This window comes from Taudactylus pleione, unplaced genomic scaffold (genome assembly GCF_031769625.1).
Source record: "Taudactylus pleione unplaced genomic scaffold, aTauple2 ptg000149l, whole genome shotgun sequence".
In the NCBI taxonomy this organism is placed as follows: domain Eukaryota; kingdom Metazoa; phylum Chordata; class Amphibia; order Anura; family Myobatrachidae; genus Taudactylus; species Taudactylus pleione.
The window spans coordinates 712,878-739,865 of record NW_028284551.1 but is presented as its reverse complement, the minus strand read 5'-3'; the positions used below and the strand labels follow the sequence as shown (position 1 = coordinate 739,865).

Sequence of the window (26,988 nt, the reverse complement as noted above, 5' to 3'; positions counted from 1 at the left end):
TATGTAACAAGAGGAGAAGGCTGGGGTAGTATACATGAAAGGTGGTGAGCGGAGATGACTGGGGCGCAAGAGGGAGGATGGGCGTAAACTACATAAGTTCAGGCCTCTCTATGGGCCCAGGACAGCCAGGGAGGTGAAACCATGTCCCAAAATGATGTAGCTGAGCAATAGTGTATCAAAGAGGTTATGGATATTTTACCTTTTTCACTTGTCTTAGCCAGTCTCTGTCTATGTACCCAGGTGTATTGGACCTAAACTGAATATATTGAAACAACTATTTGAAAAAAAAACTTAAAAAAAATATAAGAAAATACTTTTTTTTTAGAATATTTATATATTTTTTAAATTTGTTAAATCTGTTATCATCATCCTGAGATGACTAATACACCTTCAATAACAATGGCAACAGAGCCTTTTCACCCTTTAATTGATCGTCCGCCCCATATGAAAAGATAATAGTGGGGGTCAAGATCATAACTAGAACTCTGGGGGTGCCATGGGTACATTTTGAGGAAGCTGCCAAAGTTGAGAGGCCTCTCTAACCTACTGCCATAAGGAGAAAGCTTCTTCCTTGCCTGGTCTGCACTTCATATCCTGCTCCGAGTGACACCAGTGTTCCCATAAATCTAATGAGCAGATTTAGGGGTCTATGTACTAAGCCTTGGAGAGAGATAAAGTGGGCGGAGATAAAGTACCAACAAATCAGTTCCTAACTGTCACTTTACAAGCTGTGTTTGAAAAGGGATGTAGTTATAATCCCGACAGTCGGGATGCTGGCGCTTAGAATGCCGGCGCCAGAATCCTGGCACCTGTCAGATTCCTGGCGCTGGAATGCCGACTGTAAGTACTGGGGTGAGGAGGAGGGTTCGGGTTTGGCTCCCTGCAGAGGGGAACAGGGCCCAAAATGTACCAGCTATACAGGGTCTGCCTCTGAGGAGTTTTAAAGGGTCCACTCAGTGGCCAAACTCTATAGCAGTTGTTACCCTTGGAGATGCATCAATGCTGCAACCTTACAACTTCATTTAATTTACTAGTCACTATTATATAATCCAGTATCTCCACCTCATTGTTCTCAACTTTTTTTTTAATAAAAATGTTGCCACTCTTATAAAGTAGTTAACCCACTATGCTGTAGAGATGCAGATACATTTAAATGTTTGTTTGTTTTTTAATCAGGATTTATCATAAGGCATTAGAATATGAAGACATTTACACACCAGATCCACCTAAACCACACCCAGAGCCACCAATGTCCTGCCCATTTCCCAGCAGGCCATTCCTCTCTTGGTCACTGCAAATTGGAATTATCTTATGTAAAGCAGAACTTGTTGAATAAAGCTTCAGTCACAGCAATCTCTATATCTCTTCCATTTACTTTACAACCATAACAGTAATAGTTGGAAATGTGTATACATGTGTGTGCGTTTTTACATTCCTTCTCCCAAGAGTATTAGAAATATTAATTGTTCAAATAGCCATTGAGTATTGCATGCTAGAATAATCCATTTTTTGCTTTTCTGGCACTTAAGGGGTTATTAAGTTGATGTTCATTCCTGTTAGAAAATGCATAGAGAGAATTTTCACCAGAACACAATGTCCTCTAGCTGGTTTCCTTTTGTTAGATTGAGTTAGTAATAATAATCACCAATGTGGATATTTTCTGAAACCTAGGAAATTGATTTTATGTCTGTTTATCATGAGCTAAATTTGCCATTGGCTTAGTTGCCTGGATAAAACTTGAGCATAAAACATCTAATCAGTAGGGGGAGGCTATATGTAATTACCAGTATACAAAGTCTATTAATACACAGCAGATATTTATAAAATGAATTTAGGATTGTAGAAGGACAAATGCTTTTTCAAATAATTCACAAAATGAAGAATATGTCATGAGACACAGAGAAGCCCAAACAGAGTGAAAACGACACAGTTGGTGTAGAGTATCTTGTGTGATTTCACACTGCCAATGCCCAAAATTCTGCCTGCACCTGAATGGGTGGAATGGGGTGGGACGAGGGCATTCTAGCATAGGACAAGTACAGTAAGGGTGTATTCAAGCAATTGCAATCACATGCAGACAGGGATGGTTTAACCGCTTAACTGGCTAATTGTTTCCCCCGAAACCACCAAATTGTTATGTTTGTTTGTTTTTTAAATGTAATTAAATTTAGAATGTATTTTTAAAAATGTATTTAAAGATTTTATTGAAAAGATTATTCCCAGGGGTGTCTCACACTCCTCCTCTTCCCCCCATTTCCATAAGGCCACCATTGTAATTCTCTCTCCAACCCCCGAGTGTTGACAGATCCCCAAGGGGAGATAGATGCCCACTGGGATTTGAGCTTTCCCACCCGCTAGTGTCCATAAGTACCTACCTTGTTACTAAAACCCACCCATGTGTCTTATATATATATGTATATATATATATGTATATATATATATATATATATACAGTAATATATATATACAGTAATATATATATATATATATATATATATATACAGTCAGGTGCATAAATATTGGGACATTGTCAGAATTTTCATATTTTGGCCTCTATTCACCACCACAATGGCTTTGATATGAAACAAGCAAGATGTGCTTTAACTGCAGACTTTCAGATTTAATTTGATGGTAGGAATTACAACGGTTTCTATATGTGCCTCCCACTTTTTAAGGGGCCAAAAGTAATGGGACAAACTAAACAATCCTAAATCAAGCTTTCACTTTTTAATACTTTGTTGCAAATCCTTTGCAGGCAATTACAGCCTGAAGTCTGGAACGCATAGACATCACCAGACGCTGGGTTTCATCCCTGGTGATGCTCTGCCAGGCCTCTACTGCAAATGTCTTCAGTTCCTGCTTGTTCTTGGGGCATTTTCCCTTCAGTTTTGTCTTCATCAAGTGAAATGCATGCTCAATCGGATTCAGGTCAGGGGATTGACTTGGCCATTGCATAACATTCCACTTTTTAGCCTTAAAAAACTATTTGGTTGCTTTTGCAGTATGCTTCGGGTCATTGTCCATCTGCACTGTGAAGCGCTGTCCAATGAGTTCTGAAGCATTTGACTGAATATGAGCATATAATATTGCCCGAAACACTTCAGAATTCATTCTGCTGCTTTTGTCAGCAGTCACATCATCAATAAATACAAGGGAACCAGTTCCATTGGCAGCCATACATGCCCACGCCATGACACTACCACCACCATGCTTCACTGATGAGGTGGTATGTTTTGGATCATGAGCAGTTCCTTTCCTTCTCCATACTCTTCTCTTCCCATCACTCTGGTACAAGTTGATCTTTGTCTCATCTGTCCATAGGATGTTGTTCCAGACCTGTAATGGCTTTTTTAGATGTTGTTTGGCAAACTCTAATCTGGTCTTCCTATTTTTGAGGCTCACCAATGGTTTACATCTTGTGGTGAACCCTCTATATTCACTCTTGTGAAGTCTTCTCTTGATTGTTGACTTTGACACATATACACCTACCTCCTGGAGAGTGTTCTTGATTTGGCCAATTGTTGTGAAGGGGTTTTTCTTCACCAAGGAAATAATTCTTCTGTCATCCACCACAGTTGTTTTCCTTGGTCTTCCGGGTGTTGCTGAGCTCTCCGGTGCGTTCTTTCTTTTTAAGAATGTTCCAAACAGTTGATTTGGCCACACCTAATGTTTTTGCTATCTCTCTGATGGGTTTGTTTTGATTTCTCCGCCTAATGATGGCTTGCTTCAATGATAGTGACAGCTCTTTGGATCTCATATTGAGAGTCGACAGCAACTGATTCCAAATGCAAATGTCACACCTAGAATCAACTCCAGACCTTTTACCTGCTTAATTTATAATGAAATAATGAGGGAATAGCCCACACCTGGCCATGAAATAGCTTTTGAGTTGATAGTCCCATTACTTTTGGCCCTTTAAAAAGTGGGAGGCACGTATAGAAACCGTTGTAATTCCTATACCGTTCACCTGATTTGGATGTAATTACCCTCAAATTAAATCTGAAAGTCTGCAGTTAAAGCACATCTTGCTTGTTTCATTACAAAGCCATTGTGGTGGTGAATAGAGGCCAAAATATGAAAATTTCTGACAATGTCCCAATATTCATGCACCTGACTGTATATATATATAAATATATATATATATATATACACACACACATATATATATATATATATACATATATCCTAATTATAAAGTGGGCAATACCATCCCCCCTTTGACATTAATTCCCCTTACCATCCTACAGAGCACAGCAGAGCGCAGTTTGGGGAGGACTGATAGTCAGTTCCCACTGCTGCAGATTATGTCTGCACATGCAGAGATCTACCAGATAGTGCTTGTAGTGGGGGGGAGTAATTGGCTTCATCTGCCGCCTGGGCGGACGCAGTGCAGGACCAGGAGACTTGAATGCTCTTCCGGACGGACGGGAACAGCACCCAATATTTGGGAGCCTTCCAGACGTTCCGGGAGAGTAGACAAGTATGGGATAAACAGTGGCGTAACTATGGAGGGTGCAGGGGGTGCGGTTGCTATGGGGCCCGGCGGCTTAAGGGGCCCGCCGGCCCAGCGATCGCACCCCCTGCACTTTCCATATGCCGGGCGCCCGCTGAGATTGTGTTACCAGCGGACGCCCGACTCCTACTCAAACCCCCGGCGGCAGCCGGAGGACGGAGCTCACTCCGTCTTCCGGGTCCCGCAATGCACTATGGGAGTGACGTCATGACGTCACTCTCATAGTGCCGAGGAGCGGACGCCGGGGACGGAGCTCAGGAATGAGCTCCGTTTTCCGGGTCCCGCAGTGCACTATGGGAGTGACGTCATGACGTCACTCTCATAGTGCCGGGGAGCGGGCGACGGGGCGGTCGGCGGCTTCACAGGAGCGGGGATAAGGTAAGTTTTTGTTTGTTTGTTTTGTGTGTGCGCACGCACCCGCGGGGGGAAGTTACTGGGATCTCACTACTGGGGGCATTACAGAGGGCTCACTACAGGGGGCAGCTACTGGGGGCTGACTATTGGGGGAAGCTACAGGGGGTCACTGCTGGGGGCAGCTACAGGGCTTCACTACTGGGGCAGCTACTGGGGTCTCACTACTGGGGGCAGCTACAGGGGGTCACTACAGGGGGTCGCTACTGGGGGCTCACTACAGGGGGCTCACTACTGGGGGCATTACAGAGGGCTCACTATTGGGGGAAGCTACAGGGGGTCACTACTGGGGGCAGCTACAGGGGTCTCACTACTGGGGGCAGCTACAGGATGTCACTACAGGGTGTCGCTACTGGGGGCTCACTACAGGGGGCTCACTACTGGGGGCATTACAGGGGGCTCACTACTGGGGGCAGCTACTGGGGGCTCACTACTGGGGGAAGCTACAGGGGGTCACTACTGGGGGCTCATTACTGGGGGCAGCTACAGGGGGTCACTACAGGGGGCTCACTACTGGGGCAGTTACTGGGGGGTCACTACTGGGGGCTCACTACTGGGGGCAGCTACAGGGGGTCACTACTGGGGGCAGCTACAGGAGGTCACTACTGGGGGCAGCTACAGGGGGCTCACTACTGGGGGCAGCTACACAGGGCTCACTACTGGGGGCAGCTACAAGGGGCTCACTATTGGGGGCATTACAGGGGGCTCACTACTGGGGGCAATTACAAGGGGCTCTCTACTGGGGGCATTACAGGGGGCTCATTACTGGGGCAACTACAGGGGGCTCACTACTGGGGGCACTGCGTAAGGGGCACCATTACAGTGGGCATTGCATAAGGGGCACCATTACAGTGGGCATTTAATGTTTTAGGGGAACTACTGTGGTTATTGTGTAAGACCTAAGTTAGGGGGGGCCCTTAAAAATGTTGCTATGGGGCCCAAAAAGTTCTAGTTACGCCCCTGGGGATAAACACAGTGATAGAGTAACACAAAACAATACAGTAACTAAGAGCAGCTAATATAAGACAATTAGATGACATGTCATCTTTACAAATAATTTAATGAGTTTTTGTAGATATTTTGAGTTCTAAAGTCTGTGGTATAAGAGATTCTACTAAGAATTGTTATATAACATTCACATGGGCCATCGTATTAATAGAATTTCAAAGGATACTTTGTAACTGGGCATTCCTGTCTACGTGTTATCTTGTGGTATAGTTGGAGCATGTGCGGGCACATTCTCAATCTATTTTTTTGCAAAAAATACAGTGAGCAGACTGCGGAGGGGATTCTCAGGGACAGAGCTTTATCACAAGCTCTGTCCCTGCAAGGGATTTTTATAAATCCCTGTGATATTTCCTAAATTCCCAATGCGAATTTAGGGGAAACTATTATACTACAACCTCATTTTAAATGCGGATTGTAGTAAATAGGACCCACTGTAATCACAGAATTTGCTAAAGACTGAGAGGGAATCATTTTGTTACTTTTATGTTTTCTCTATGTTTGTGCTGCTAATAAAACTAGCTTAGGCTACTTGCACCAAGGCTCTGGGCTGCTGCACTATTACTTGGCTGTTGCATGACAAGTGCAAGCCCAGGAGACGGCACCCTTACCCTGATCTAGCCACTATACAAAGACAAAAATTGGGACACATTTTTATAACCTGGCACTTTCCCTGGGTATTAGAGATTAGTATTAGGAGACAATTATACAAATGCTTTTTGTAGTGGTTTCTCTGCAAACCAAGAATGTTCTGCAGAACTTCACAGGTCTTCTGAAATGAAAGGCAAAGGGCTATTCTGTCTGCCATTAGCTAATATGTATACATTCTCTAATTCTTCATTCTTTGGTTTCTTATTCTTCGCACACATCTATACCACTCCATATAATATAATTACATTGTTTCCTTATGCTCACACCACATTGAATAATCTTCCTAATTTCTTGGCTATCTTCCTACATTTCCATTATGAGATATTCAACCAAAGACCAGAGTTAATCAATACAGAGAATATTGAAGCATGAGGAGATTTCACTTATTATAATTAATTGATTTTGTCAAAAGATAATTATTATGAAATAAAAGAAGCTTTAAAAAGTATTCAGTATTATTTACTAATGTTTCCAGAGCAAATATGAATGATTTCCATTTTTCAGCCTTTTTAGATAAAGAGTAGACAACATTAAAACCTCCGAAACCTCTATTAATGATAAGGGCCGATATAAGAACACGTATTCTGTACAATTCCTACAGTACATACATCAGCCTTTACTTGGAATTTCGCACCCAATGTGTACTCTGCGCAATTTCGTAAAAGGGTTTATAGAGATTTGTGGGGAGTGCACTGAGCGCGGTAGATTCTGGCTTCATGCTACTGCACATGCAGGGGTTACGGGAAAATGGGGCCCGTGCCTTTTTCCCAGGGACATCTTTTCTGCGCATTGGCGAGTCATCGCAAAAACTGCCGCCGCCATTTTCCCAGTGATATTTTGCTGCTCTGCAACACTGGAGGGTAACACACCAGAATTTACTATGGGTGCAGGGTATGCGGTGTGGGCCCACCTGGGCCCAGGGGCCCATGTGCACCACACACCTTGCACCCATTATAAAGACGCACCTGAATCAGCTCCTGTTTGAAAAATGACAGTTAGGAGCTGATCGATTGATACTTATCTCTCTCCACTTTATCTTTCTCCGAGGGCGGAATGCACTAAACGGAAAATGCGGTAAAACCCCCGTTTACAGCATTTTCCATATGCATCAATCACCTGGCCACCAGGCTGGGATGCGGAGGGTAACGCCAGCTATTGCTGGCATTACCCTATAGAAGCCTATGGGCTTCTACCGCATCGCGCTGCTATGAGGGATCCGATCTGATCCCTCCCACCATGCCCCGCGGCCGCCGCGTCAGTCTGCACATGTGCAGATGGACTCCCGGGTCATAAACCTGGAAGTCCACTGTGCAGGAGAGATCGCAAAGGACAGCTGTTATCGGAAGAGCTGTAATTTGCTGTACAGATCGCATTTGTTAGTGCATATGCGATCTGTACAATAGCGATGTCCGGCGCTAAGTGTTAGTGCATCCCGCCCCAAGGCTTAGTATGTACATCTACCCCACATTCTTGTTCCAGTCATGCCAAACAGCCTCTCTTGGAGCACCAGGTCCCATGTGACTCTGCTAGCACCGGGCATCTTTTTTGCACGAAAATGTGCCTTAGTCGCAATGTGATGCAACTAGGATATACCAGGAGACTGTGGGGATTAATTTGATATGTGAACTTGTATATCTGTGTGTGACTGAGTCTGAATACGAAGTGCCTTGTTGCAGCAGCTGCAGCTTTTGTCAATGCACACTTCCATTATGCTTCGTATGCAGACTCAGTCACACACAGATATACAAGTCTCACATACAGGGCCGGCTCCAGGGGCAGCCGCGCTCTGTGTCGGAAGGATGTCAAGCGCTCTCTAGTCGACTGGAAATGGGGTGTGGTCTAATTACCATAGGTCACGCCCCCTATGTGACGTTATTTGGGGCCATGTCTGCACGGCACGCCTCCCGTGTAACTTCAGGCTGTAGACAAGACCAGCACTTTGTCACTAGACGTGCTGGTCCCCAGCCCTCTCCCGGCACTGAATGGATGCCAGGCGCATACGCGCAGTATCCATTCAGTTACCTCGGGGTCCGGCACCACAGCACAGCTGCGGCGGTGGGGGTTTCCAACCTCCCAACCAGACCCCCGTGGGACACTTCGTCCCATGGGTGGAACAGCGGGACAGTGCTGTCCCGCTGAAATCAGGATGTTGGGAGGGGTGTGCCCTCTATCGGGTGCTGCCCCTGTTCGACCGCATTGGTCGAACACCCCAAGAGCCGGCCCTGCTCACATATCACAGGCTGCAGTCCCCCATACATAAATGAATAGCATCCCTAATAATTGCAGTTTTCCCTCCAAAATTATCCTGTAAATATTTTTTGATAAATATGCTCTTAAGTATTGAGCAAGTGCATAATTTTTATTCTTCCAGCTAATGAACTGCATTTCTATTAACTAACAATTAATTAGCAGCAATAAATAAGTAGTTACTTTATGGTGTCTTTTATATCCCTCTTTATCCTTGGGAATAAATATATACTTAATATGAATTCTTCTGCAAGTACGGTATCCTTGTCTATAATTAAGAATGACAAAGCTTCATCTGCTATAACCTTATAACACATCAATTTCCCTATGCAAATCATACAACATCCCAATCTATTAACCCATGTCAAACCTCAGAAAAAGAGAGGATGTTTTAAAAGGTTGAATGAATCAAGCAGAAATGCATTGTAAAGGTTGAAATTATACTTTCAAATTGTAATATATTGTGGCCTATTAGCGACTTTACCATAATTGATAAGTCGTAATCCTACAAAACAGGTCACTGACTTTCTGAAAAACTATTACTAATTTATTTTCTACATGCTCTGTCAGATCATGTCTGAAAATAATAAAAGCTAAGAGAACTTCAACTTGGAATGTGTTTTAAGGGAATGCTTAAAGGAAATTGCTAAAATACACATAAAAAACCCTTAAATATATCACCAGAAGCTGAGATGTAGACAAGGCTGGTGATCTGGGACATTTGGCCAAGAAACATGAGTTTTTGTCAACCTTCTCCCTTGTGTCCAGTTTACTGTGACCAGTAGTCCCATATACAAAATGCCAACTGAATGCATTTAACTGTTTATTAGACCAAAACACGCCAGGTGTAGGTATTGGGAGGAGCACTAGTGCATTCAGTCCAAGGTACTGTATATCTTTTTCCTGGAGTGAGTGGTTTGCATTCCCAATTCCACTAGGGAATTGGCATGACCAGCCCATCCTACTGTAGACTTGTGCTGGTTGCGTGTTTTTGTTGGTGGCCCTCGCACCGTTAATCTCCATACACAATTGTTGCAACCAGCCTATGAGCCCCAGAAATCGGATAATTTTTTTGTAGGACACATGATTAGTTATTTAAAGCTTTCTTTATTTTTAAACATCATCATTATCATCAAATTAAAGAATGGGGTTTCAGTATGCATCACATCATAATAAGGGGCATACACACTAGATGATGTGCTGAAAGATATTGGTGAAAGATATTGGGTGTACACACTGAACTATATCGTTCAGTGACGTCATCCTGCCACATCCCTGAACAGGCACTTTCTGACGATATCATCAGATTGGACTGCAGGTTTGCACGACAGCAAACATCGTTAATGACCCGCGGGAGCGCGCATCGTTGGTCGTTTGGTGCATACACACTGGACGATATGAACGATGTATCATTGAACGATATCGTTTAAACATATCTTCATGATGAAGCATTTACACGTTTACATTAAAACCACTGACAGGTGAAGTGTACAACATTGATTATCTTGTTTCATTTGTACCTGTCCAGGAGTGGAATGTAGTAGTCAGCAAGTGAACAGTTTGTTCTTGAAGTTGAAAAGTTAATGCTGGTTACGATAGAAAGGTGTCAGAACACACAGTACATCAAAGCTTGCTGCATAGCCGCAGACCAGTCACAGTGCCATGCTGTTCCCTGTTCACTGCCTAAAGCACCTACGATGCATATGATTGTCAGAACTGGACCATAGAGCAATGGAAGAAGGTTTCCTGGTCTGATGGATCACATTCCTTTTACATCATGTGGTCGGCCAAGTGAGTGCGTTATTTACCTGAGGAAGAGATGGCACTAGGATGCACTATGTGGAGAAGGCAAGCTGACAGAGGTACTGTGATGCTCTAGACAATGTTCTGCTGGGAAACCATGAGTCCTGCCATTCATGTGGAAGTTACTTTGACACGTACGACCTATCTAAACAATATTTCAGATTAAGTACACCCCTTCATGGCAACGGTATTCCCAGATGGCAGTGGCCTCTTTCAGCAGGATAATGTGTCCTGCTACATTACAAAAATTGTTCAGGAATGGTTTGAGGTACATGACAACGAGTTTAAGGTGTTGAATTATCCTCCAAATTCTCCATATCTCAATCTGATCAAGCCTCTGTGGGATGTGCTAAAAAAACAAGTCTGAGCCATTGAGGTCTCACTGCGCAATTTACAAAACTTAAAGGATCTGCTGCTAACGTCTTAATTACAGATACCACAGGACACCTTCTAAGGTCTTGTGGAATCTATGGTTCAGAGCTGTTTTGGGACCTACACAATATTAGGCATGTGGTTATAATGTTATGGCTGATGAGTGTATACTACACAAAATCTTCTAGTGACTTATATACTATATACAGAGCATTCTTGTGCTATAACAATACAATACAGAATGAATTCTAGTGACCTCTTTACAATAAAAATAACATCCTTGTGACTTCTATACAATGAATTAATCCCTTAATCACTGGTTATTAAATCAGTCTGCAAATTCCTGGTGGTGACTCAAATGAATGATTTACCACTCCTGTGGTCCAATACTTTCTTCTTGCATGCTGGAGAGCGAGTTTCACTTCTGGAGTGTTGTCAAACCCACTAGACCGCTTATTACAATCCGATTGTTGGATGGTTCAGTATGCGGGGACCTCCCTTAATTCAGATTTTTCAATGTCATTCACTAACTAGTGTCCTAAGTGCCGAATACTGAGGATATGAAGATGGCACCAGACGTCTGCAGTGGTGGAATTACTAGGGGTTCTGGTCCCTTCTTTCCTATGGGGAAGGCATTAAATTTACTTTCATATCTTCACAGCGCATCTTACAAGAAGCCACATTGACCCGTTGTCTATGCATGTCTAACCATTGGGCAAGTGGCGTATCTATAATGGGTGCAGTGTGTGCCGGGCACACGGGCCCCGCACCGCACACACTGCACCCATATTTCCTTAAACTTACCTGTCCGTGGTCCAACGTCGGGTGTCAGCGCTGCTCAGAACACCGAAAAAATAGCCGCCGCATGCCATTTTTCCGGCTTTCTGTGCATGCGCAGTAGACTCCGGGCACACTCTAGAGTCTACTAATGCTCCGGTGGCTGGCCAGCTGCGTCAGTCAGCTGCCAGCCACCGGGGAGAGAGAGGGGGCCCCGCACGGGGCGTGCACACGGGCCCCCCCCTCCTCTCTTAAGACGCCCCTGCATTGGGCACAGTCCAAACTACCATGGAGGGGTCACTCTCCGTCAATGCTGTAATCTATAGATTGCAGCTGCTAATTACATCTTCAGATATCATTGGCTGTTGGAGTCAAGCACCAAAAAACTAAGCTTTCTTGGAGCTTGATAAACTGCTCCCGATTTTGAGAATTATGGAGACTGTGACATTCTGTGTTATTTTGCCTATATTTCTGATATATCCTGCGTCAGGCTTTTCATAAATAGCCCTCATATTAAAATTTGCCCAAACCATGTGGAGACAGACTTGAATAATGAGACATACTGTAGGACTATCAGCATGTATTTTAATAACTTTGTAACTATATATTGATGTGGAATTTTCCACAAGCTGCTATTAAATATGACTGTACTGCACATTTGGGGGCTAATTCTGAGCTGCACAGATCTCACTTTGTGGACGCAGATGACGAGATTTTGTATATAGTGCATGTACAAAAATTAATTTTCACGTATGTCCCTCCTGTTTTGAGCCGGATGGAACTTGGCCGGATCTGTCAAATAGGGCATGTCAAGGCGTCAACTGGGCAGTGGAAAAGCGATTCCAACGTAACCAGCCTGACATGCAGTAGTGACATGGGAGCATTTTGGGCGTGTATAAAAAGCTCTGTGTGATTCAGAGACGTGCATATGGGGAAGGGAAGCCTGTCTCTGATGTATCTCTTGCACCTAGCATGGTGCTGATGCAAGTGCCAACACTAATGATGACGCTTAAGCCGGGTGACGTTAAATCAATGGGCGGCGCGGATTTCCACTTGCGTGCACACAAACCCCCGCATTAGCTGAACGGATTCTCGTATTAGCATAAGGGATTACATCTGGCTTCTGCGGCTATGCCAAGTACAGACATGTTGCATGCGACTCCGAATCAGCCCTTCAATTTACCAGGTGGTGCCAACCACGGCAGGTTCTGTCAGTCAAAAGTTTGTGCTGCTGCTTCTCTCTGTCAGAAGTATCAGTGCTGGGAGAGGAGGGAGAAGAGGGGGTGTCAAAGTGTTTACTAACTGCCTGGATCTGATAGAGCAGCTCCAGACATGGGGGTGAACTGCACCTGTGGCTAGCCGGCCGCATACATTCAGGCAAAGCGGAAGCGGGGTAGGGACTGACGACCCCCAATCACAGGTTAGCTCCGCCTTCTCTTCCCGAATCCTGGCACTGACTTGGAGGAGCTGACGGCCTTGTTCCCTGCACACTGCCCATTGTGTAACACTCCCAAATTGTCAATAAAGTGATTTTGTGGCCAGACAACACTCTGGGAAGAGAACTAACCAATCAGAAGGAAGTGTCTGGAGATTGGAAGGAGAATACCAGCCCCAGAGGCAGAGACACAGGACAGGTAAGGGACACATCAGGCAGGTCCACCACCCACTTGCTGTGAAACCACAAGTCCCAGCATGTTGGATGGAATGTGCTGCAGTTGTACAGTCGTGACTACATAATCAGTGACAGGTGGTACACAACTGATCCCAGTATTCAGCAGAGACAGGAGGGTGAGGGACGCGGAGGTAATATGTTACAAACATTACTGCATGGCGTGTATGAGTCACTGGTGATATTTCCACAGCACAAATATGCCCCTTAATGCTGCTCGTATTTTTATAATTATAATCCATGGTTTTAACTCTTAAATGAAATCTTACACTAAGCTAGAATTATTTACTAGAAATGTGTACAGTAACTGAACTTCCCCCTTGCTTATGTTTTCTCCATGAACCAACTAGTATCTATCTTTTTGCTTTTTAATTTTTTATACACCCATTTTTTTAATTATTTTTGTTATAGAAGAACGGACATATACGGGCAGCAGTGGCATAATGTGTGAATAAGGCGCACTGTGTAGCATAATGTGAATTGTGGGCACTACTGTGGCAGAATGTGAGTAAAGGGGACTACTGTGTAGCATAACGTGAACAAGGGTCACTACTGGGTTGCATAACGTAAATAGCAGGGGCTACTGTGTGAATAATGGGCACTACTGTGTGTCACAACATGAAAAAGGGCACTATTGTGTAGTGTAATGTGAATAAGGTGCACTACTGTGCGGCGTAACATGAATTGTGAGCATTACTGTGCAGTGTAAAGTGAATTGGGGGGGTGCTAGTCCTTTACTTTGCCAGGGGCACTCGGACCACTATATAAACCACTAGCTCATCTGAAATATGTGATACAAACTAACAGTGAAATTATGATTTTATAATTCTGACAGCATACAACTAATTATGTTGTCACATTGAAGAATATTTGGAATTTGTGCTAAAAAATATGTACTGCACAAAATATAATATTTTCTACTGTACAGTGGGCTCTTGTAACTGGATGTATTGATGGGTTCTGCATCCAGTTAATGTTTCAACCTGAGTATGAAGTATATCTATGGGCATCGTACGTGCCGTAAATTTGCAGAAAGATATAAGCTGCCTATCTGAACAGCCTGCTAGATAAAATCAGTCCACGGAGAGTGAAATAACAGGCTTCTTGCATGACTGGTAAAATGATGAATTTTACAGAAGCTTTGTATTTGTGGCTATTACATTGACTCATGTAACATTAATTAGCAAATGTGAGTTGGCAGTCAGCATTCCCGCATGACGTAAGGCATCGCTCCTGGTCCAGAACTGTTCAATCCACTCATGAGCTGCAGGGCACCAGTAAGAGCTGAGATGAGGCTATTTTCTGCTGTGTCTAGGAAACATTGCCTAAATTATTTTGGAAATTGAATGGAGAATAAATAATATAGCAGGGATATTAGTTTTACTGTCACCAGAACATTTGTGTTATTAAAAATAGAAACTTTCTCAATATGTCTCTTTATTAGCAACCAATTCTTAACTCCTTATTTGTTTGTACTATATTAAAGTTTAGCTAGAAGGTGGAGGAGTGGGTAAGGGCTATTCAATTTATACGTACAGGAGCGCATATACTGTAGAGTTGGACGGAAGTCCAACAAAGAAACGCATAATACCTCAGTGGTGATGGGACTTGTTGACCTATCCCGTATGGGGAGGAGAAACACACAGAAGCATCTACGGAGTTGTTACAGGATCTGTGCTGATGATAGTGCTTCTAAGCATGAACCTTGCTTTACCTGTAAAAAGAAAGAAAATAATACAAATAAATATAAATAATATAAATGAGCAGGCTGCCATCTGAATGTAAAACCAGCATCAGTGCTCATAGCCAAGGCAGGGACCGATAAAATCATGAATATGAAAATACATGGGGTCCCCCCAAAATAAACAATACCAGTATTAGACTATGCCAGCCATGGCTTCTGGCAGAGTGGAGTTCCCCTTTCATAGTACCAACGAACCCTAAGTTGGTAAACTTAGGGATGTATTCCCCACGGGGCTCAGACCCACAAAAAGATTATGAGCAAGCTTCATGATCGTGATGGTGATCCGATGCTGCGTTTTCGGATGCAGCCCTTGGATCTGCGATGCTGGCAGGGGGTTTCTTTTGTCCTCAGACATCTCCTGCAGCATTAGAATATTGTCTCGACCAAAGACACAGCAGCAATGAGAATAGTGTACAACTCTCAATCAGGCTCTCTATTGGTAGAAAAAGTATAGGCGTGATTCTGAAGTGAACGCTGCTGCGTCATGCTCTTGCATCTCTTTTCAAAGTTGCAGCTGCGATAATATGCAAATATCTGAATGTGCTAGGCAGAGCCGTAGCTAGACTTTTTGGTGCGCTGTGCCAGAAAGAGCATTGACGCCCCCCTTCATTTTTCAAATAGGGACATAATATAGTGCACCCGAAAAAGGGCCATGGCCTTATGGGGAAGGGCCAGGGAAGAGATAGGGGAGGCCAGGAGATGCTGGGGATAAAAGAAGAGGAAGCTACAAGTGAGAATGATAATAAACAGGAAAATTGATAGGCCTGAACAGCGCCCCCTGCCCTGCGGTGGCCAGTGCCATGGCAATGGTCACACTACCCTAGTTACGGCCCTGGTGCTAGGATTTCAGCATGTCTACACGCAGTGGCGTAAATTCAACCCAGACACCCGGAGGCAAGTTATAATTTGGTGCCCCCCCCCTAAAATATCTATCTATCCATCTATCTATCTATCTATCTATCTACCTATCTATCTATCTATCTATCTATCTATCTATCTATCTATCTATCTATCTATCTATCTATCTATCTATCTATATCATATGCACAAAAACACTAATATAAAATAGCCTAAAGTGGGGTGAATATATTGTGAGCAATGGAGGAGATGCCCCTTCAGTGCTGGCACCCTGCAGCAGGTGCCTCCATAGTCTCCCATAGTTCTGCCCCTGCACGGTACGACAACACTGTGACAGGTTGCTGTGTCACGTTATAACAATCTCTTACCATGTACACAAATATTTTCTGGATCAAAAAATAGTATCATCAAGTGTTTGGTGTAGTTCATGTACATCACATCATTTACAGTCTGGGGGAAAAACTAAATAATAACATTTCTGTATTGATCGTGTCTTATGTGCTAGCGCTGAAAGGCAGATCACTATATCACATTTTAAATTCAATCTGCCTTGTCTGTGAACAGATATCAGGATAACACTCACAAGCGGGATGTAGTTGGCATCCCGACTGTCAGAATCACAACAGATTGTGGAGGTAAGTATTGGAGTCAAGGGGGTGACTTAGGGTTAGACCCTAGGAGGTGGGTTAGGGTAAGTCTGCAGGAGGGGTGGGTTAAGCTGCAGGGAGGGGAGGGTTGGACTGCGGGAGTGGAAGGGTTGGGGTTAGGGCATACTTGCCGACAATCAGCCCCCTCCTTCCGGGTGGGAGCTGATTGTTGGCTAACAGCAGGGGGGCGTGTCCAGAGAGCTGTGACACATTGGAGGCGGAGCCGGGGCGGGGCAGCGCGATCATGTCATTGTGGCCCCATCCCCTCTTCACAATGCCTTTATTTTCGGCACTGTGAAAAGGGGACGGGGCCACGATGACGCGATTCAGCACGAATCGCGTCACCGCCCCCCCCCGCTGCAGAGATTGCTAGTGTATTCTGGGGGAAGGTCGGGAGGGTTGGGGAATGTCAGGAGGCTTGCCTGCCTTTCCGGGGGGCCGGGAGTGGCACCCGAAAATTGGGAGGCTCCCGGCCAAATCGGGAGGGTAGGCAAGCCTGGGTTAGGGGGAGGGTTAGGATTAGTCTGCAGTTAGGCGGCGGGAGGGGTGGATAAGGGGTAAAAAACTCTCTTGGGATGCTACTGTCAGTATTCTTATGGTCTGTATACAGACCGACGGGATCCCATACCCAACCCTCTCAGACTATAAGTGTGCACCAAAATATTATATTACTTTCAATGTGGAACCAATAGCATACGCACGCATACAGATGCATGTATACATACAGAAACACACATACATACAGACTAACACAGCAAAATATTATATTACTTTCAATGTGGAACTGATAGCATACACACACATACAGATGCATGTATACATACAGTCAGAAACACACATACATACAGACTAACACAGCAAAATATTATATTACTTTCAATGTGGAACTGATAGCATACACATACATACAGATGCATGCATACATACAGTCAGAAACACACATACATACAGACTAACACAGCAAAATATTATATTACTTTCAATGTGGAACCAATAGCATACACACACATACAGATGCATGTATACATACAGAAACACACATACATACAGACTAACACAGCTAAATATTATATTACTTTCAATGTGGAACTGATAGCATACGCACGCATACAGATGCATGTATACATACAGAAACACACATACATACAGACTAACACAGCAAAATATTATATTACTTTCAATGTGGAACTGATAGCATACACACACATACAGATGCATGTATACATACAGAAACACACATACATACAGACTAACACAGCTAAATATTATATTACTTTCAATGTGGAACTGATAGCATACACACACATACAGATGCATGTATACATACAGTCAGAAACACACATACATACAGACTAACACAGCAAAATATTATATTACTTTCAATGTGGAACTGATAGCATACACATACATACAGATGCATGCATACATACAGTCAGAAACACACATACATACAGACTAACACAGCAAAATATTATATTACTTTCAATGTGGAACCAATAGCATACACACACATACAGATGCATGTATACATACAGAAACACACATACATACAGACTAACACAGCAAAATATTATATTACTTTCAATGTGGAACTGATAGCATACGCACGCATACAGATGCATGTATACATACAGAAACACACATACATACAGACTAACACAGCAAAATATTATATTACTTTCAATGTGGAACCAATAGCATACACACGCATACAGATGCATGTATACATACAGAAACACACATACATACAGACTAACACAGCTAAATATTATATTACTTTCAATGTGGAACTGATAGCATACACATACATACAGATGCATGCATACATACAGTCAGAAACACACATACATACAGACTAACACAGCAAAATATTATATTACTTTCAATGTGGAACCAATAGCATACGCACGCATACAGATGCATGTATTGTATACATACAGAAACACACATACATACAGACTAACACAGCAAAATATTATATTACTTTCAATGTGGAACTGATAGCATACACACACATACAGATGCATGCATACATACAGTCAGAAACACACATACATACAGACTAACACAGCAAAATATTATATTACTTTCAATGTGGAACCAATAGCATACACACGCATACAGATGCATGTGTACATACAGAAGCACACATACATACAGACTAACACAGCAAAATATTATATTACTTTCAATGTGGAACCAATAGCATACACACGTATACAGATGCATGTATACATACAGAAACACACATACATACAGACTAACACAGCAAAATATTATATTACTTTCAATGTGGAACCGATAATAGCACACACACACACACACATACAGATGCATGTATACATACAGAAACACACATACATACAGACTAACACAGCAAAATATTGTATTACTTTCAATGTGGAACCGATAATAGCACACAAACACAGATACACAGAAACACACATACATATAGACTTACACAGCAAAATATTGTGTTACATCTAGTGTAGACCTGGCAACATACAGACACATGCACTGGTTTTTAAATCTATTTTCAATACTTGGCAGATGCAGGATACAGTCCTGGTATAAATAATACCCATAAGCAGCCACTGATCCTGATGTGCTATGTATGTTGCAGACAGGGATAGGGTCTGCATTGTGTGTGTTGGGGACATACATGGTATATAAATTACAGAGATGTGAACATGCACAGATTAGAAAGAAATAGAAATATTATCTTATGTAGCTGCTGTATGTGCTTTCTAAGAGCAGTACAACCCTTTTGGTCTTAGTGCAAAACACACATCAGGGTGAGAAGGGTGAAGGCTCTGCTAGTGCTGCTGCCTTGTATTTGACATGACCCACAGCCTGAGAGAGTGGAGATGCATACCTCTCCATCCATGGTCACTAAATCAGGGATACTAGAAAACCTGCAAAATAAATATACATTGCACCATGCATCCTGCCATAAAATGAGCAATGTCTAACCCACGACTGTAATGCTATTGTGGTTGGGAACAAGCTTATACACAAAGGTCTGGCACTCAGTGATGGGGGAGGGGGAGCAGCAGAGAAAGTTTAGTGTCGAAAGCAGAGCCAAATAAAATTAATAATTGCTACCTGGAAGGGCTCGTGTGCTGGGTCCATCTTCCTCCTCTTTGGTGCTGCTGCTGGCAGACTCTCTCTCTAGAGCAGGGGTGGGTAACCTTTTTTCTGCCGAGGGCCATTTTGATATATATATAACATTATTTGCGGGCCCGGTGATGTCACAAGGGGACAGGGCAACAATCGTCGATGATTACAGCAATGCCGGGAGCTGTAAAGGCAGCTGTGTGACAGTCCTAAGGACGCTCCAGGTGGCACTGCTGCATATATTCATGGCTGCCGGGTGCCATTCTAGGCACACTTCTAGCCAGATTAGGCTAACAGAAAAAAGCTCAGAGGGCCAGACCAAATGATCCACTGGCCTTATATGGCCCTCGGGCCTGAGGTTCCCCGTCCCTGCTCTAGAGCATGCACTCACGGCTCCGCCCACCTCACTTTAGTGATCTGCACATCATCTGCCAGATTACAGCCCAGGCACAGAAGAGCGTGGTCGGCACACTAGGCTCCGCCCCCTGTATTAGTGGGCGTGGCTTCCAGACAGTGATCCCTTACCTAGAGACTGCTCTCCCGAAGAGCAGGCATGAATGTATCCCAGTGTAGCTATAATCTCCGGCACCACAGTCCGAGCCTGGTCGAGGTCACATGTTATGTGACAACGTCCGCCGTCAGAGCAGTCCAGACAGGAGGAGCGCCGCTGATTGCTGATCGGGGCTCAGCTCGGTGGCTCCTCTGTTCTAGCACAGGCACAACAGGACACGTAACGGTGGCAATGGAGGAGTTGCCCCCTTCAGGGCTGGCGCCTGGCGGCAACTGACTCCATTGTCTACGGGAGTTCTGCCACTGTCTGCACGCTGTAACACCGCATGTGATGCTTTAGACGCCACCATTGGCACATCATCGACACTTGCACCCAGTGGTGTCACAATGCGGGTCCGGGCCACACCAGGGTGTCACCCTCGGATGGGTGACACCAAAATGCCGGCTCCTACTCAGTGACAGGACCCGGGTGCTGCAGTGTGACATTCTCTTGCAGCACTCGGCTCCTGTCACAGAGGAGGAGCCGACAGTGCTGGCACATGTCTCCAGGGGCAGCCTAGTATTTCTGAGCACCCCAGAGTGATGATATTGGATTTCCCGATAGGCCATGCCCCTTTTCGGCTGTGTACGGCAGAGAGAGTGTGCATCGGGTGACACCTCTGCTTGCACTTTTGGCAGGTGCAGTTTCTCTGTATGACTATGGTCTCTGTGGCTGTTCATTTAGGTACACAGCCACATTCACTGATAAGAGCTGTCCTTTGCTTTGTGAGGACTTCCGGGTTCATGCCCTGGGAACCCTACTGCGCATGCTTGACTTTCGGCACAAGCGGCGGTGGACACTGGGAGAGATCTTATCAGATCCCTCTCGGGGAAAAGTGCGTCTATAGATGGCGTTGCCTTTAGGGTACAAGCCCCAGAGAGTTAAGCTTTCCTTGAAACATATGGGGAATGCGGTCAGGCCTATAAAACAAATTGCAGTTTTCTGAGGTACCGCATTTTAATGTTAGTACATGCAGCCCAGTGTCAAACACGCATAATAGGGGTTTTCTGAATTTTTTGCACATGTGCAAATAATCACCCAACTACATCTACATCCGCACTGCGTGCAAATTGCGTGTGCCTATGAATCAGGGCCATGCTGCTTAAACAAATTAAGGATTGGGCCAAATGAGATTGGAGGGCATGTTTAGTGCTGACGTTTGGACCAAGAAAATCATAAATGGGGGCATCCATTTGTGTAAGCTCAGATCTGTATGTGTTAGTGCTCATATAGATATAGATATTACTCTGTGCAATTTTAAGTTGCATGACTATCCTATAGAAAAGCATTATAGCGCAGCCCTCTCCCAGGATCCTGTGTGGATGTTTTGTGCAGCTGCTTGTACCTGGGCTTCATGAATGACAGTTTAGATCAGTGTTGGCTAACCTTGACACTCCAGCTGTTATGGAACCCAGCATGCACTGCTACAGTTTTGCTATTAGGGCATGCTAAAACTGTGGCAGGGCATGCTGGGATATATAGTTCCACAACAGCTGGAGTGTCAAGGTTAGCCAACACTGGTTTAGACTGAGGATTAAGGTGTGTGGGCACCAGGACCAATGAGAACCTACAATCACAGACTTTGATTGAAGCACACCCCCACTCTGTTTTTTAAGTGGTGAACAAAATTGTTCACCACTTTAGGTGGAAATCCAGCAAAATAAATAAAGCGATTGTCCTCGTACTGTATATATGAAAAATCTCTTCATTTGTATTTCTACATAATAACACCTGCAATCTCTCATATAATTTAGAATTGGTTAACAATTGTGAAATCTTTGCAGAAAATTGAAGTATTTTGTCTTATGATCTCTTGGTAGGGATGCTGGCCTGGCACAGACAATGACTGTATGTTGAATAAATTAGAACAAGATCTAAAAATAATGTGTGTGTAGTCAGTTCTTTGAAATTATTTCCTATGTCTTTAGAACTGTGGAGCTCATTCAGACCCGGATGCTAAGCTGCGCTCTCACGCAGCTAAACGGGGTCGGGTATGCAAATGCCGCGATCGCACTGTCTGGTGTAAGGACAGCCTCTATGACTTAGAGAGTGACGGCAGAGCGAACGCACGCCGGTATAAAGACGCCCACTTTTCTCTCTTAATACACGTCATCTCCAGGAAGTGTGTAAACAATCAGAACCATCGGAGCTGCACGCAGTGCTTGAGGTAGACCTTACCCCGCCGCAAGCACTGTGATCACCGCAGGCTGAAATACAACCAAGTGACGTGTACAATGAAGCTTCTTTGCTAATTATGCACACCCATAAAACTCAGGGCCTCTGAATCACGGCCCTCCTCCATTAAAATGGAGCGTCCTCCTGGACGCTCGTATAGCTGTGGGTCACCACCCACAGCATATACGAGCGTCCAAAAAGATGTTCGCGATGGTCTTGACCATCGCGACCATCGGACTTGCGAGGGAAACCCTGCGGTCGGGTTTCCCAGCCACAAGCCCTGGAGTGATTTTGGCTCTATCAGAAGTACGCTCGCAAGTGGGTCGATGTTCCCCACTGCACATGCGCACGACGGAGGGAGCTCCGTCGTGCGCATGCGCGACACCCGGTGAGCGACGGGGAATCCGTCGCTCGGGGTCTCGCACCAAAGGGGGCGCGCTGTCGACGGTGACTGGCAGCACGCCCCCTTTGGTGGGCGTGCCGGGGGCGTGCCTGCCAGACGGAGGCGTTCCCATGGGAATGCCTACCGTCTGAAGCCGGCCCCACTGACATAATAATGATGTCATGACGCAGTCGCATCATGACGTGGCCGCGCATATGGCTGCTGAGCAAGGTGCCGCTCGGGAGGCTGTACTGCGACCAAGCCCCATGGCAATGGAAAGGAATCTGGGGCGGGGGAGCGCTATGCAGACTGTCTGCTGCCCGGGAGGCGAACACGCCATTCAGAGGATCCTGGATATGGTGACACTAGGTAAGACATCTGCACACTCCAAAACTACTGTACATGCGGTATCTCTCTCTCTGCAATCTCCGCCATTAATTTCCTTCTGTCTCTCTCCCATCTCACCTTATTCCTCCTCCTTACTCTCTTTTCTATCTCCCCTGATTTATTCTCTCTTTTTTCTGTTTCCCCCTGTTCCCCTCTCATCTCCCCCTATTCCTAAACTCTGCTGCCTGCCCTTGTTCCTCCTGTCTCCATTCTCCCCCTATTCCTACCCTCTATCTCCCATTTCCCCCTTTCCTCCTCTCTCTCCCAGCTCCCCCTCTTTCTCCTATGGGCTTGATTCAATTCAACGCGAATTGAATAGCACTAGGAATGAGCTCCCGGAGATATCCAATTCTGCGCGTTGTTCGGTCAGAGAATGCCCTTCTCCCGCCCCTTGCGCCTTAGGGTGTTTATTCGCAAGAACAGGCATTCTCCGACTAAACATCCCGGCACGATGCTGTTTCCGCTGCGCTAAGTGCAGAAAACAACATTGCGCCTGGACTTTGGTTGGATTTTTGCTTGCATCCCAGGAGGGATGCGAGAAGAAATCCTTAGTCGGGCTTAGCAGCGCGCTGATTTGAATAGCTCCGGGAGCTCATTTCCAGCGCTATTGAATTTACGTTGAATTGAATCGAGCCCAATGTCTCTTTCAGCTTCCCCTCTTTCTCCTATTACTCTCCTGGCTTTGCCCTATTCCTTCTCTCTCTCTTTCTCTCTCTCCCAGATTCCCCTATTCCTCATCTCTCTCCCGTCTCCCCCTATTCCTTCTCTCTCTTTCCCAGGTTCCCCTATTTCTCCTATATTTCTCCCGGATTTGTTTCTTGAAATGAAGACAGTAAACAGACCTCACTGAAGGACAGGTTTGTGAAGAAGGAGCTAAGGATGGACATCGGAAGCCCAACATCAAATGAGTGCCTGGCTTCTAACGTCAAATACATTAATGCTAACCATCCAATGGTATAACCATTGATGGTTACACTGTGAACATGCACAGAAGCAATCAGTGCTTCACACATGTACACATTAGCTGAGCTGCGGACACAACTTCCAGCTACATCCGATGGCTGGCAACCAATTCGATGATAACAGTACTTCCCGCAATTCGATGGAAAAATTGGGAACATTGATCATGGGTCCTAACCATCAGCTTCCGATGTCCATCCCTAGAAGTAGTCAGATATGCCTGGAGCAGTTTACTTTAGGGAGCAACACACACTCTGGCTTTAGGTAACAACTGAGGATTTTATGGTACTATGAAGATCCAAGGTATCTGTCTGGGCACAGCACACGGGTATCTTGCATAGCCGCTGTAACATCTTTTTTGGTATATTGTATTCATATTGCTTGACATATTAGATGCTGTAGGGATTAATACTTGTTATTATATAATGATGTATATATCACTAAATATATGACCTCATTGTTGGAATTACTGCTATAGTGTACGAGTATTTTGGGCATGAACCTGTTTGGGCATAGAATTGTAGATGGTGAGTTGTAGCATTGTATATAAGTGTCTTCTTTTATCCGTCTTACATAGCTCACTAACATATGAAGTAACATGCGTTTTTTTCCCTCACAAGAGCACCAGTCCTCAATGACAAGATGCCAGTTCTGTTGGCTGAGTAGTGTGGCTACCCAGGGTTGTCTTAACAGCAGTGTGGTGGGTCCTGGGCAAAGCAATGCAGTGGGGCCCCTACCCACCATTTCACGGGAAAAAAATTTAAATGGTCAATAAAATTAAACCCTCCTGCATGCCCATTAGACCTCCCACACATGCAGAGAGACTCTGTCTGACTGGTCTGAAGCCGGCGGATGAAGTGAAACTGGGACTGAGGTGAGTACTCGTCACCAGGGGGGGATGAGGTGGGGGAGGTTAGATCGGAATACAGTGCACCGGTGGTCGGCTTATAAAAATATCACAAATTTACCAGCTGGCCGCGGCTGCAGGGGGGTGGGTTGGCAGGCCCCTACAAGCTTCGGGCCCTTGGGCAACTGCCCAACAAGCCCAATGGAAGAGATGGCCCTGTGGCTACCTGTGCAGCTACTGTTCTCTGTTATCAGCTTCAGCATTGTGATGAAAAATGGTTATCTTTAAGCACTGTCTCCTCTTTATTACTCCACAGAACAGCAGATGAGGTTATTTAACCCTAAAATTATTACCCCATTTTGCCTGCCTCTGAAACACTGAGCGATGTGTGGTCTAATAATTTAATGGTAGAGTAATGTCATTTAATGGTGTGCAGGACTTATTTATTATTGGGGGCTATTTATTTAAATGGTATGTGGGAAGGGGTTTGGGGAGTGGCCAAGCCTGTCCTAAAGTGATTGCTACGCCTCTTACATGCTCACTCAGGTGTGGTGGTGTGATGTGGAAACCCCCCTTTAGAATCCTGCGTTTGCCCCTGGCAGTAGCTGTAAGCTGAAGCTAGCACTAGTTGCATGGAAGGATAGAGCTGTGTAGCACTATTGTTACACATAATACACAGTACTTGAACCAAAAGCCAAATTAAACATGGATAATTCCACTAATACTAATGATGTCCACTCTTAGTTCATAAGAAACACTTACAGCAATGACCTGATTATATCTACACAGAACCTAATGAGTACTACCTGCTGTAACCTTGGAAACATTTCTAAGAAGAAACGCTATTATTTTGTTAATAAAGAAGCCACTGACTAGCAGGAAACTTCAGCATATTACATGGTTCCTCTGGAAGATGATGTGAAAGTATATATTTGCAGTTGTTCTAGTCCTAGAGTGGCTTTGCGTGATATATTGCTTTATCTCGCTTTATCTCCTAATGCTATCCTACTTCTCCTATATACCTCAGACATAGTTCATAACAGCCCACAGTATCCATGCAAATCTGAATCCACTGGGTCTGCATTGTAATTCAGTGGTAATATTAGAGGGATGTACCCAGCAGCTTTAGGTGGCACTTCTATACTCAGAAGCAGTGTGCCACCTCTGTAGCCATTTACCTTGGCAGGCAGAAGGTAGGGCGGCATCATCATCTCTGTAGACTGGCAGTAAGGCACTGGCTGTGACACCATAGCCAGAATGTAAACTCCAAGTGTAACACAGACATTGAGGAGCAGCAACCAACAGCTTCACATGTAGGTTGCTGGTGTTTGCCCTTCAGGGACACAGAGGCATTATAACACTGGACTATTGACATTAAGGGCCTGATTCAGTCACATGTATTGCCGGTGTTCACGTAGTAAAGCAATTTTTTGTTACTGCGCGAAAATCCCAAAACACAAGAAATGTGAGCTGACCCCCATGTTTTGGTTTTGGTTCTAAATCATCGTCGTATTATGGTTTTGCCAAAACCACCCTCAAGTTGTTTAACAATTGATAAAAACAACTAAATCATGTACTTGGACCTGTTCTTGTACCTATAGTATTATTAACATTAATAACATATATTTCCAGTAATTTCCAGTCAATTTTGGCCACCTCACAGCACTTTAAATCATGAGGGAGGGAATTAAATGTGATCCAAAAAACTTGAGATCTGGGTTTTAGTATTGATCTTGGAGAGAAGACCTGAGTCGGGAGCCTGTTTGACTCAGAACCTCAAAGTATGGGTATGTTCGGTTTTCCGTAAACACACTAAACACACAGACGCATAACCGCTGACATAGGAAGCCACACTTGGACGGAGAAACGCCAT

At 44.5% G+C, this 26,988-nt stretch overlaps 1 protein-coding gene across 1 annotated transcript in view; it reads left to right on the top strand.

Annotated features, from left to right (window-relative positions):
* BMERB1 (bMERB domain containing 1) overlaps positions 1-26,988 on the top strand; it is a 286,252-nt gene that overhangs the window by 115,811 nt on the left and 143,453 nt on the right. The window lies entirely within an intron of this gene.